Below are 13,280 nucleotides of genomic sequence, written 5' to 3'. Positions count from 1 at the left end.
CAGTTTAATTAATAAATAGAATACATTGAATTAGTAATATCTTAAGTTTTAGAAAGCATGCTTGAGAGGCTGTTATAAAAATGCATATGAATATGCAAATACATAAAAATGCAAATAAACCCATAAACAATCTACATGTAGAAAATGCTGATCCCAATCTTCAGGTCTCCTTGAATAGACAACTCTTTATAAGAGCATGTGGTGGAAAAATCAAGTCACTCAAATGTAGCTCCATAGGACAAACTGATTAAACAGCTCCATGGTTACAACACATAACAAATACCTTGGCAAGGAAAATGTGACCTGTGTTTTTACAAAATATGAAAGGATGAAACAACTAATGAAATAATCTAGACCAGCTCCATTTCTTATAAAATAAAGTCCACTGTGCCAGTCCTAGAGACAATTTGAGCACTAAGAGAGGCTGCTTTTAAATTACATTGCTGTAATACCACACTGAGCCAAGAAAAACACAAAGCTGTAAAAGCCATAATCCTGATCTTGATCATTAATTTAGACAACTGTTTTCTTTAAGCTTTACATAAAAGTAAGAAGGGCATGGGTATTGTTTTCCCAAGTATTTCTGGCAGCAACTGAGATGAATAACATAAAAAGATTATTTATTCATTTTACAGCAAGATAAAACACACAGACACCTGTGAAATTTTAAATCCAACAGCCCAGCAAGAGGGATGTGAAGCAACTGAAATTTCTGTAGACAAGGTGGAGAGAGAAAGAGATCCTGGTACCTGATCTTTATCTGAGCGCTCAGATAACACTGTTCTAGAAACGAATGAAAGCCTAACTTGGATCTGCTGGTAAAAACGTACAATGGCATCAGTCATTAGAGACTGGGAAATTTATTTTTGCATCATTCAGTAACTATACAGAAAACTGTTCCACAAACAAGGAGGCAAGGAAGAAAGTGATGACGTGGGTTTCCAAGAGGTCACCATGCAGACCCTCTTGTCAAAAGAACGCTATCAAGGCCAGGTGCGGTGGCTCACATCTGTAATCCTAGCACTTTGGGAGGCCGAGGTGGGAGGATCACTTGAGGTCAGGAGTTCGAGACCTTCCTGGCCCACATGGTGAAACCCTGTCTCTACTAAAAATACAAAAATTAGCCAGATGTGGTGGCACCCTCCTGTAGTCCCAGCTACTTGGGAGGCTGAGGTGGGAGAATTGCTTGAACCTGGGAGGCAGAGGTTGCAGTGAGCTGAGGTCACGCACTGTACTCCAGCCTGGGTGACAGAGCCAGACTCCATCTCAAAAAAAAAAAAAGAATGCTATCAAGGAAGCTACAAGCTTCAGTGGGTCTTATTTTTCCCCAATGCCAACAATCAAGATCAAAGGATACTCACATTGGTAGATCTGTAGAAAGGTTTCTGAGAGTTTGTTCATCATTAGTGGCTTAGGAAGATCTCAAAAATACTGCTTCAGCATGTCTGCCACATCAGAAGCAGACTGTCCTTCATAGTTGACACAGTCTACGGCACCTTCATTCATCTGGCGCAGAGCCTGAATCCAGGACTTGACCCCCGATTTTCTGAAGGGCCCAACCTGTCGGAAGAGCAACACTAAGTGTAGGGTACATTCACATGGATGCAGTGTTCACACCACACAACTAGAAGAAGCTGCATGTAATCCAAGCTCCCCTGAGTGCGCGGACCCGCAGGCAGCACTCTCACCTGATCCAAATAATGGTTCTGGAGGTATCGCATGGCCTGCTGGATGCTCTAAGGCAACGGCTGCCCTGTGCGCTGCACATTGACCATCAGTGGGACCCTGAACACACTCCGGTCCTTGCAGTCTGGAACCTTGATCCTCTTCATGAACTTGGGCACGGCCCTGTTAAAGAACACAGAGATGGTGGTGTCGGGGGAGACATGTTCGCTTGTCTGTCTACACTTGTCCACTTCTGCAGGTAAACCCTGTGGGCTCCAGATCTGTGCTAATATGGTGGCTACTTAAATTTAAATTAAAATGACAAGTTCAGTGCCCCATTGGCTCTGGCCACACTTCAGGTGCTACTTCGCCTTTTGTGCACAGTACCTACTGTATTGGCTTGTGCAGATAAAGAACGTTCCTATCATCCAGACAGTTCTCCCGGACAGTGCTGTTCTAGATCTTCTAAGAGCTGGGGTTGTGAGGTCCAGTCTTATTTCCTCAGTTGGGAGTGTCCTTCCACCTTGAACCTGGACAATTGGGGTCCACAGTCTTAAGGAAGCTGATGGATTTCCTTATAGAATGGCAGTATAGGAAGGAACAAGCAGAAAACAACGTATAATACCCTAATTAGGTGCTTCCGATAGAGTGTGAAAAACAAGGTCTCTTTTGTCTTGACAAAAGGATAACAATCACTTCTGAGTTCTTGATGAGATCCAAAGCATTTAGGGTCAAAAGATGCAGGTAATACATGATGGGAAAACAGCAATGAGAGCCTAACACAATGGGAGCCAACTCCAGAGCTCAACAGTGAATGACCTGAAGTCAAAATAAATTCTCCTGCTGATGACCCGCAGAACATTACATTTTTAGGTTTCTAAAGGAAGATGGAAAAGGAACAATGGGGGTTTTGTGAGCCGACCCCAGGCTCCCCGGTGTCCTGAAACCAGGTCCACCCCAGCAGTATACGCAACAGCAGGAAACCCATGTCATGCATTTCAGGCTGTCAAGCAGAAATTCCAGCTCTCCAAATGACCTCTCTGAACAGGACCCGAAAGGGCAAGGCCAAACAGGAAAAGAACCTTGTGTAGGATTCCTACCTGCTCCACAGATCCCATCATGTGAGGCTTTTACAGTTAGTTTTGAGTCACTAGAAATGCTGACCAGAACTCAAGAAGTATTATGGACTTTCAGATTCTTGAGGGTTTGGTGGGATGGGGGTAAGCAACTCAGAAATGACAATCTAAAATATGCAGTTTTAAATAGCCAGCAGGGAAAATACTACTCTAAGCACAGAGGAACTCCAGAAAAGACAGACCGCTTTGCTTTTTGAATGCTCACCAGCAGCCACGGCATGTTACTGTTTATAGCTCCAGGAAAGGTAAAACGAAAGAGCAGAGTTAAGTTTGTATTTCCATACAGTTAAGTATATGGTATCACGGCTATAAGTGTGCATAATACTCGCTTTGTCAGGGGAGAAAAGCCTGATGGCGGAATGTGAAAAGAACACGTTACGATCCCCACCGAGAATCTGAAGCATGTGAGGATAAACCGGTCAATACTTATTTCTGTCATTCAGAACAAACAACTTCTGTATTTAGCAGAGCTCACATAATAACAACCTTTGAACAGGAGGTGCTTTGATGCTGAAGTTAAACCCAATATGAGTCCTAAGGAGAGGAGGAGCTGAAGACAAAACAGTTTCCTTACTTTGCCGACTTTCTCAAGTAACTTAGGTTTGCTACAGTGTGCTACTAATAAAATGGGTGGCTTCTCCATTTTTATCAAATACAGTAGTTGTGCAACTGGATAATAATAAACACTCAGATTACTGAAAAGACTTAAGGATTCCCAGCCGACACTGAAAAATGCACTAAGATGTCAATCTAGAAACATTTATCTGCTTTGCACTGATAGCAGAAAAATTAAGATGTACCCAGATTAGGTGATATCCATGACCCATCTAGCCTTACAGCCTACCCCTCACATTCTATATACTAAGGAGTTATATTTTTCAAAGTAATTATCAACAATTTGTACAATGCATTTTATCTCTACATTTGAGTCTATAATATGTTAGAGTAGTGAATTCCTTAAAATAATTATTCACTGTTTGAGAGTCTTTGCTAGAAAAAAAAAACCTGAATTCTTTAGCACAGGTAGATTTTTTAATGATGCTACAAATATTTGCATTGCATCCAAAATGATTCTTTTTTCTTTTATTTTTTTTTTTAGACAGAGTCTTACTCTGTCGCCCAGGATGGAGTGCCGTGCCTTATCTCGGGGCTCACTACAACCTCCACCTTCTGGGTTCAAGGGATTCCCATGCCTCAGCTTCCTGAGTAGATAGGATTACAGGTACGTGCCACCACGCCCAGCTAATTTTTGTATTTTTAGTAGAGATGGGGTTTCTCCATGTTGGCCAGGCTGGTCTCAAACTTCTGGCCTCATGTGATGCACCTGCCTCAGAATCCCAAAATGCTGGTATTATAGGCATGAGCCACCACACCTGGCCCAAAATGATTTCTACAAAAAGGCATGAATAGGGTTATAAGACCAGGTACTGTAAATCAAGAATTTAAAAGATGGTCTCATTAAATCTTAATGTTTTTCTTTTCTTCCATCCAAAAATATGATCTGATACTGTGCATATATTTACTTATGGTGGATTATTCCTAATATTGGGAAGGAGGTGCCTATACCACGTGATGCAAGAGTAATGCATTCTCTCCCCCATCAACTGGCAATCTGTCACTCAGAGAGCTGAAAACTCAATCAACCAACCCACGCTGATAATTTCCTAAGACTCCACTGGCTTCAACAATATCAAATGTGGCCTCAAGAATATAGAGAGTGGCTGGTGTGGTGGCTCACACCTGTAATTCCAGCAACTTGGGAGGCCAAGGCTGGTGGATCTCTTGAGCCCAGGAATTTGAGACCAGCCTAGTTAACATGGTGAAACCACATCTCTACAAAACGGAAGAAAACAAAACAAAACAAAAACTAGCCAGGTGTGGTAGAGAGCGACTGTAGTACCACCTACTTGGGAGTCCAGCCACTCTGGAGCCTGAGGTGGGAGAATCGCTTGAGCCCAGGAGGTCGAGGCAGCAGTGAGCTAAACCTGTACCACTGCGCTGCACTCCAGCCTAGGTGACAGAGCAAGACCCTGTCTCAAAAAAAAAAAAAAAAAAATGCAGAGAGAGTGATTAGTGTCATAGTTTTACTGTAGGGACAACCTCAAGGAGCTGACCAAAAATATCTTTCTTTTTTTTTTTTGAGACAGAGTCTTGCTCTGTTGCTCAGGCTGGAGTGCAGTGGCGTGATCTCGGCTCACTGCAAGCTCCGCCTCCCGGGTTCATGCCATTCTCCTGCCTCAGCCTCCCAAGTAGCTGGGACTACAGGCACTCGCCACCACGCCCAGCTGAGTTTTTGTATTTTTGGTAGAGACGGGGTTTCACCATGTTAGCCAGGATGGTCTCGATATCCTGACCTCATGATCTGCCCGCCTCAGCCTCCCAAAGTGCTGGGATTACAGGCGTGAGCCACCTCGCCTGGCCCCAAAAATATCTTTCAAGGACAGTTGACTGATTGTTTAAACTCTTACCAGCTAAAACCATGCTTGTTAGAAGGTGTGTATTTCTCCAGCAGGGCTGTTAGCTTTAGGAGTGAGTATTTCTGCAGCAGGTTCATCTGGGCCACAGACTGGTAGTTAATCTGTAGTGATACAGAGTTGAGGCTTGGCCGATGTAAGCTCTGGAAACTGTGCCAACTCAGTCGGTGCCTGCGAGAGAAATGGAGAGAAAAGTGAGTGTGAAGGCTTTTTATTTGATTTTATTTATTTGATTTTTTCTTGCTCTGTTACCCAGGCAGTGGTGCCATCAGAGCTCACTGCAGCCTTGAACTCCTGGGCTCGAGTGATCCTCCGGCCTCAGCCTCCTGAGTAGCCAGGACTACAGGCCTGTGCCACCATGTCTGGCTCATTTTTAAATTTTTTGTAGAGACGGAGTCTACCTATGTTGTCCAGCCTAGTCTCAAACTCTTGGCCTCAAGTGATCCTCCCACCTCGGCCTCCCACAGTATTGGATTACAGTGAGCCACTGTGCCTGGCCCAAAGGCTTTTTAATAGGTAGAAGCAACATTAGCAATGGGCTGCTTGCTGGCATCTTATCTTAGGAACTGAGAGGACTTGATTTCTATTCCATGCTTTAATCCCCATTATGGGAAAATATACACAATATAAAGTGTATCGTTTTCACCATTTTTAAGTGTGCAGTTGAGCGGCACCAAGTTCATTCTCATTGTGTGACCATCTCTACCAACCATCTCCATAACTTTTTTCATCTTCCCCAACCAGAACTCCATACCCATTCAATCATCCATTTTTTGAATTTTGGTGCTTCTTGGTCTGACACCTTCCTTAGGAATGGACATGGCTAAGAATGCCAGACTTAATCCCATTTCCTCCCACAGAACAAGCACAGGCAATCTCTTTCTGACCCCCGTGCCTCACACCTGGAGGGAGGAGAAAAATTGTTACCTGTTGGACCTGGTTAGGGAAGCCCCAACCCCAGAATCCCTCCTTTCGGGGATATCAGAGGGCTCTTCTGGTTCATTCAGGGAGTTGCCTGTGCTGTCCAGGTCGCTGGGTGTGGTTGGATCCTTGTCCACATCCAGGTGTATCTGTTTTGGAGAGGATGGGCAGGGAGAGACCGAGTCTAGGGCTGAGTCCGAGTCTCCCTCATCAGAAAACTTCTCCGACCACTGATTTGACTATCCGCTGCATCCCCTTCATGTGGTAGAGGATGTCATCCAGCTCGGGGAAGATGTCCTCCTCCAGATCTGCCAGGTCCCCTGAACTGGAGTAGAGGATGGAGCCCGGCACGTTGTCATAGATGCTCAGGCGGCTGCTCATGGAGCTGGAAGAATTGCGCCTCCAGTTCCTTGGGGCTGTCGCTGCTGTTCTCCCTCCTGAGGCTGATGTGGCCAGGGCCGTGGAAGCTTCCCGTCCTCCAGTTCACAGAGCCTTATTCCCTGAGGGGGAGAAACTGCTATTGATGAGAGCTTTGGGGGAAAGTGCCAGGCTTGTGATCTTCAGGGATGTAGAACACTGTGTCCTCTGGGTAGCTCTCGCGGTTCTTAAAGTTCTGCTCCATCACGTTGTTAAATGCTGACTGACTGAAAGGATCGAAGCCCTCTAAGTACATGCCCACCCGCTTGTTGCAGGCACTGAGGCTCCGGGTCCTGGTAACAGGGCTGGGTGTGCTGACCGCGCTGCTGGTCTCCGACTGGCTGCTGCTGCTGCTGGTCTGCGTGGAGTTGGAAACGCTCCTCTTTCGTAGCATGGGGCCGTTGACGCCGTTGCCGTTGAGGGCGGAGATCTCCACGCAGTTGAGCTGCTTCAGCTTCTCCTCATCCACCCCCTCTTGCAGGATGGGCCCACTGATGATCAACCCCAGCTTTGAAGGCGCTTTGTGCTTGCTGTGGTGGGAGCCCTTGAGCTTCAGGTTCTCCATCTGTTTCAGCAGACTGTGTGTCTTGGACTTGGCAGTTTTTTCGTGGCCTTTCATGCTGAAGCTGAAGCTGGACAGTTCCTTGGGAGACGGCAGGCTGCCGAGAAAGTCGTCATTGCCTGCCAAGTTGCTGGAGGAGCAAACGCTGATGACGGAGTTAGTCCGGGGGGTGGCAGCATCCTCGCTGGGGGGCGCGTGGCTGGGGAGGCTGCCAGTGCTGCTGAGGCTGCGGACTGAAGACACTTCCTGGCGCTCGCCGAGGTCCATCAGCATGCCTCCGGGGCTGGCGCCGTCCTTCGGGTGGGAGTCGTCTGGGGACCCAGGGACTGGGTCTTGTTTTGGAGAAAAGACATCAAACTCTTCAAGCTGGGACCATCTCTTGCTCTCCCTTTGGAAAGTCCATTTGCCACTGATGGCACAAGGCTCATCCTCGTCTGAATCGTCACTCTGCAAAGACAGAAAGGAGCCATTCACACACCGGGGCTGGCAGCCAGCAGGGAGCAGGGCATGAGCAGGAGGCTGCTCATAATATGCCAGTAGTGTCAATTCTCCCCTTGTACTTTATAATTTTAATTTTAAGGTTTTTTGTTTGTTTGTTTGTTTTTAGAAATAGGGTCTCTCTCACTCTGTTGTCCAGGCTGGAGTACAGTGGCATGATCACAGCTTACTGCAGCCTCAAATTCTAGGGCTCAAGTGATCCTCCCACTTCAGCCTCCCTAGTAGCTGGGATTACAGGCAAGTGCCAACATGCCCAGCTATTTTTTTTTGGTAGAGATGGGGTCTTGCTGTATTGCCCAGGTTGGTTCTGAACTGCTGACCTCAAGTGATCCTCCCACCTGTGCCTCCCAAAGTGCTGCGGTGACAGGGATGAGCTACTGTGCCCAGTCCCATTTACATATATATATATATATATATATATATTTTTTTTTTTTTTTTTTTTTTTGAGATGGAGTCTCACTCTGTCGCCCAGGCTGGAGTGCAGTGGCCGGATCTCAGCTCACTGCAAACTCCGCCTCCCGGGTTTACGCCATTCTCCTGCCTCAGCCTCCCGAGTAGCTGGGACTACAGGTGCCTGCCACCTCGCCCGGCTAGTTTTTGTATTTTTTAGTAGAGACTGGGTTTCACCGTGTTAGCCAGGATGGTCTCAATCTCCTGACCTCGTGATCAGCCCCTCTCGGCCTCCCAAAGTGCTGGGATTACAGGCTTGAGCCACCGCGCCCGGCCTACATATTCTTTTTCTTTTTAAAATTTTTTTGTAGAGAGCAGTAGCCTTACTATGTTGCCTAGGTTGGTCTCAAACTCCTGGCCTCAAGCGATCCTCCAACATGGGCCTCCCAAACTGTTGGGATTACAGGCATGAGCCACAGTGCCCAGTGTTTTGTTTTGTTTTTTAAATAACAAAGATGTATTTAAAGAATTTAACAGGAGAGTGCCTGACTAAATGCTGCAAGTTTAAATAAGAACTATTTTATGGAAACTCTGGGATCTGCAGGCTGTTCTTTAATTGCTCACAGAGGAAACCTCCGAGATGGTGAAAATTCCAGGCATGCAAAATATTCTGAACTGAAGTCAGCAATGAGCAGGACTGCCTCTGGGCTGCCTTCCGTTGTGCGGTCTTTTGTTGGTGTATGTTTATATTCCCTCTTGCAATTAAAAAGGTAGTTTTCAAACACTAAGAAGAGTAGCAACTCAAATCTCTAGACACTAAAAATTTATAAGGTCTTCCACTGGAATAAAGGGGCCCTGGATCAAGGTGGGTCATCACGCAGCTTCAGTCCACTAAGTGGCAACTCAAATCTCTAGACACTAAAAATTTATAAGGTCTCCCACTGGAATAAAGGGGCCCTGGATCAAGGTGGGTCATTACACAGCTTCAGTCCACTAACAGGGCTTTGGAGACTCTTACCAGTACCTTTTCTTCACCTCCCCCACAAGACATGAGGGCTAGCGCTCAGGCCACAGCTGACCTGTGAAGTTTCAACCTCAGTCATGCTCCAGCCAATTGAACAAGGCTTCACAAATACCCAGCCCTGACAGCTCGCAGTATTCAGAAACACTAAGGAACGTCTTTGCTGATTATGCCTGATTTATGTACAGGACTCAGGGATATGCTGTCACACGGACTACTGCATCTTGGCCTTTTCGGCAGGATATCAAAGGGCACAATTCAGTATGATACACGTCTTTTCCACTGGTGTGGAAAATATCCTATGGCTCAAGTTTCACAGGACAATGAGTGGAAAGCATGGAGCGCTGGCTTCTCTCTTCTGCACAGTTCAGTGGGCGCCGAGGTTCCAGTTCATTTGTTTAAAAGTTTTGACTCCCCAAGAAGGCAACTTTTTGCAGCTCAGGGACTCTGGCATAATTCAAATTTGTACCCGGAAGTCAGAAATATGTTCTTTGACCAGACTCATTCCTGTTTACTCTAATTTGTGACACTTACTCCCAGTGCTACACCCACCTCTTCTTCTAAGATCTCATAAAAAGTCTTCACAACTCACACACAGAAGAAAATCAATTTGGTTCTGTACCACCATTTGACTAAACTGTGTGGGATTTCCTGCCTTCTCCTCTTCCTCCTCCAATTCCTTTCCTCCCTCCAAATCTCTTATTATTCTTCAATATTGCACAAATCGGCCTTTGCTTTCATCTCTATGGCTTTGAAGCACAGTTACTGTTATATTTGGGAAGACAAAAGAGTTGGAAATAAGCTTTATTTCCTCTATAAGCAAGGCAAAAATCCACTGAGATTCCTTAAGCATGATCCCTTTATTATGTAATAGGCATTGAGTTAATAATTAGGCAAAATCATAGCTGATGCGATCAGGTCAAAAATAATAGATAAAACAATGTAATGGGCTAGTTGCAACTATTGGCTTCAACTACATAAGGCTATCGAGTCTAGGTGATACCATTCAAGATGTAGAGGCTTACGGAACAAGAAACTAAGACTTTGAGAAACAAAAGCTATTACAAAACACATCATTCACTTTTTTGTTTGCCCCTTTCCCCCTCATTCTATTATGCAATTTGTATACTCACTCGTTTCCGATGAGGACTAATTTCCAGCTTCATCACCGCACATTTGTTTAAAGTATTTAGATGCCTATAGACCAAAGAAATAACGTTAGCAAAGACAGGCAACCACTCTCTAATAAGTGGATAAACACCTGTTTTTAAACAATTCATATATCTAAGGAGTTTCTTGGAACTCAGTAATATCTAATACCTAGAGGAGTATTAGAAACTTCTTTAAAAAGTGAGTCGTTTAAAAATACCTTGGCCGGGCGCGGTGGCTCACGCCTGTAATCCCAGCACTTTGGGAGGCTGCGGTGCACGGATCACGAGGTCAGGAGATGGAGACCATCCTGGCTAACACGGTGAAACCCCGTCTCTACTAAAAATACAAAAAAAAAGAGTTGGGCACGGTGGTGGGCACCTGTAGTCCCAGCTACTCGGGAGGCTGAGGCAGGAGAATGGCGTAAACCCGGGAGGCGGAGCTTGCAGTGAGCTGAGATCCGGCCACTGCACTCCAGCCTGGGCGACGGAGTGAGACTCCGTCTCAAAATAAATAAATAAATAAAAATAAAAATACTTTTATGTTTCTTAAGTTTTTCACTTTAATTTTTATATTTTAGTGTGAAATGGCACACAGCTATGATACTGTCAAGTCTCTGATTTTTTAACTCTCGGTGAGTTGCTCTTACTGAGAAAAATCATTCTTCCAGTAACTCTTAGGTTGAGCCATTATGGACTGCCACACGTGGTGCCAAGAAAGAAAAGTTTCTGACTGGGCACAGTGGCTCACGCCTGTAATCCCAGAACTTTGGTAGGCCGAGGCAGGCAGATCACTTGAAGTCAGGAGTTTGAGACCAGCCTGTCCAAAATGGTGAAAACCCACCTCTACTAAAAATACAAAAAGTAGCTGGGCGTGGTGGTAGGTGCCTGTAATGCCAGCTGCTCGGGAGGCCGTGGCAGGGAGAATCGCTTGAACCTGGGAGGTGGAGGTTGCAGTGAGCCGAAATTGTGCTACTGCACTCCAGCCTGGGCAATAGAGCCAGACTCCATTTCAAAAAGAAAAAAGAAAGAAAAAAAAAAAAAAGAAAAGTCTGCTATGTCTCCTTTCACAAAAATAGAAACAGCGAAACAGCAACAAAGAACCAAGTAGAGTTTTTGGCAAAATAAACAGTGTCTTGTATTTCAAATTAAAACTCAAATTTTAAAAATTAGTTTTAGTTATCTCTGATGAATCATAATCTTGGACAGCCTGCTTAAAATTTTAGAGTCCTTGCACAGAATGGAAGTTGAAGCCCTCTTTAATATCCAATATTTAGAACAGCTTCCTGTTAGAGGACAATATAATGTATGCTATAGTCACAACAATAGGACAAATGATCATTTAAAGAATTTGCATACTGTAACTTCAAGGATCCAAATCTTACTGAGTTCAAAATTAAGCACTCAGGTCAGATTCTTTTTTGTAACAGGCATCCTATCGTAATTATGATACCAATACTTTGACCTCTGCCAAACAATTTAATATCAATTTAAAATTAGGGAAATTTAGTTCCATTGAAAATAAAATACAAAAAAAATCGAAAGCCTCATGGAGAAATAATGCAATAGTTGAAAAAAGAAACTCTTTAAATATGCTGAACTAAATGGTATGTACAAATATGAATGACAGCCCTTCAGGCCCCAATTTTCCTGCCATCTCCCAGATGGTCATCACTCAGTCTTGCTGAAATGAACCTGTAATGTGTCTGTTTGCTATCTGCTATCACCAGTTTTCCAGTTTTTCCTTCAAATTGCAATTCTTACATTTTCGTAAGATAAGATCATTTAATTCACACAAATTCCTGGGAATCGTGAGACCACCTCAGGGCTTTATCTTCCTGATCCTGTTCTTGCAGTTTGCCTAACAATGTTGATGCAACAGAATAGAAAGTATTTTTCCCTGCCTGATAAGCCCAATTTTGACTTCATAGCTTATGTGGTAGCCTGTTTATAGAATAAACAAAGATAGCACAGAGTGCCTATGTTCAGAAGAATTCTGTGTTGATGGGGAGGAAAAGAAAACAAATAACTAAGAAAAAGTCTGCATACTTTAAAATGAGTGGATATAAGGTCCCTCTATTGGGGGTATCAATTACTTAAATGACTTATACCCACAGCATTTTAGTTCTCAAATGTTTTCAAGATTTAAAGAATCCGGAATAGTTACAGTTAGTCTTAGGTGTGGGTTCCATTAATCAAACCTGTAATCAAATACTCACTTGACTTCATTTGGGCTTTAATGGTTGAATGGTTTTTATAACCAAATTTACTAGTCACAGAGGCCTATGGGGCTGGGGAGGGGTTTAGCTTCAGAAACTCTAGATTTTAGTCAAACGAAAAAGACCCAGGAGGCCAGTTCTATAAAGGTCAACATTATCTTTTTATGTTGGTAGCACCAATCTAATGGCATTACAGACCTAAAGCCCACAGTTATATCCTAGGGTTTCTGTGGTTTTCATTTGTCCCGGAGGACCCCCAAATAATGTACTGTGCTGGGACCTTATTTCCTTACAGGGACAGTACTGATATCAAATCATAGTTCCAGCTACACAAACGAGGCCTACTACAGGCCAGGCACTATGCTAGGCACTTCCTATGTATGACTTCATCTTCCCAACAAACCTATGGTATAGATATTATGATTAACCTTCATTTTACAAATGAGGAAATGGGGCTTGGGGAGGTCACAGATCTTGTCTAAGTCCACACAATTAAATCATGGTGACTCTCAAACCCAGTAACTTCTGTGTTCCTTTCTTTTTCTTTTCTTTTTTTTTTTTTTTTGAGACAGAGTCTTGCTCTATTGCCTAGGCTGGAGTGCAGTGGCATGATCTTGGCTCACTGCAACCTCTGCCTCCCAGGTTTAAGCAATTCTCGTGCCTCAGCCTCCTGAGCAGCTGGGACTACAGGCGCCCACCATCATGCCCAGCTAATTTTTGTATTTTTAGTAGAAGTGGGGGTTTGCCATGTTGCCCGGCTGGTCTCGATCTCCTGAGCTCAGGCAATCCGCTCACCTCGGCCTCCCAAAGTGCTAGGATGACAGGCATG

The 13,280-nt window shown here is 44.4% G+C and overlaps 1 pseudogene across 1 annotated transcript in view; it reads right to left on the bottom strand.

The window, feature by feature from the left end:
* LOC704505 (rho GTPase-activating protein 7-like) overlaps positions 1-13,280 on the bottom strand; it is a 30,903-nt pseudogene that overhangs the window by 7,219 nt on the left and 10,404 nt on the right. The window contains exons 3-7 of the transcript XR_013418439.1: positions 10,218-10,281; positions 6,203-7,622; positions 5,270-5,446; positions 1,689-1,848; positions 1,362-1,560 (exon numbers count right to left, since the gene is read on the bottom strand). The product of XR_013418439.1 is annotated as a rho GTPase-activating protein 7-like (transcript). The remainder of the gene's footprint in view (positions 1-1,361; positions 1,561-1,688; positions 1,849-5,269; positions 5,447-6,202; positions 7,623-10,217; positions 10,282-13,280) is intronic.

This window comes from Macaca mulatta, chromosome 6, assembly GCF_049350105.2.
Source record: "Macaca mulatta isolate MMU2019108-1 chromosome 6, T2T-MMU8v2.0, whole genome shotgun sequence".
In the NCBI taxonomy this organism is placed as follows: domain Eukaryota; kingdom Metazoa; phylum Chordata; class Mammalia; order Primates; family Cercopithecidae; genus Macaca; species Macaca mulatta.
The sequence above is the reverse complement of the archived record's forward strand: the minus strand, read 5'-3'. Positions and strand labels throughout refer to the sequence as shown.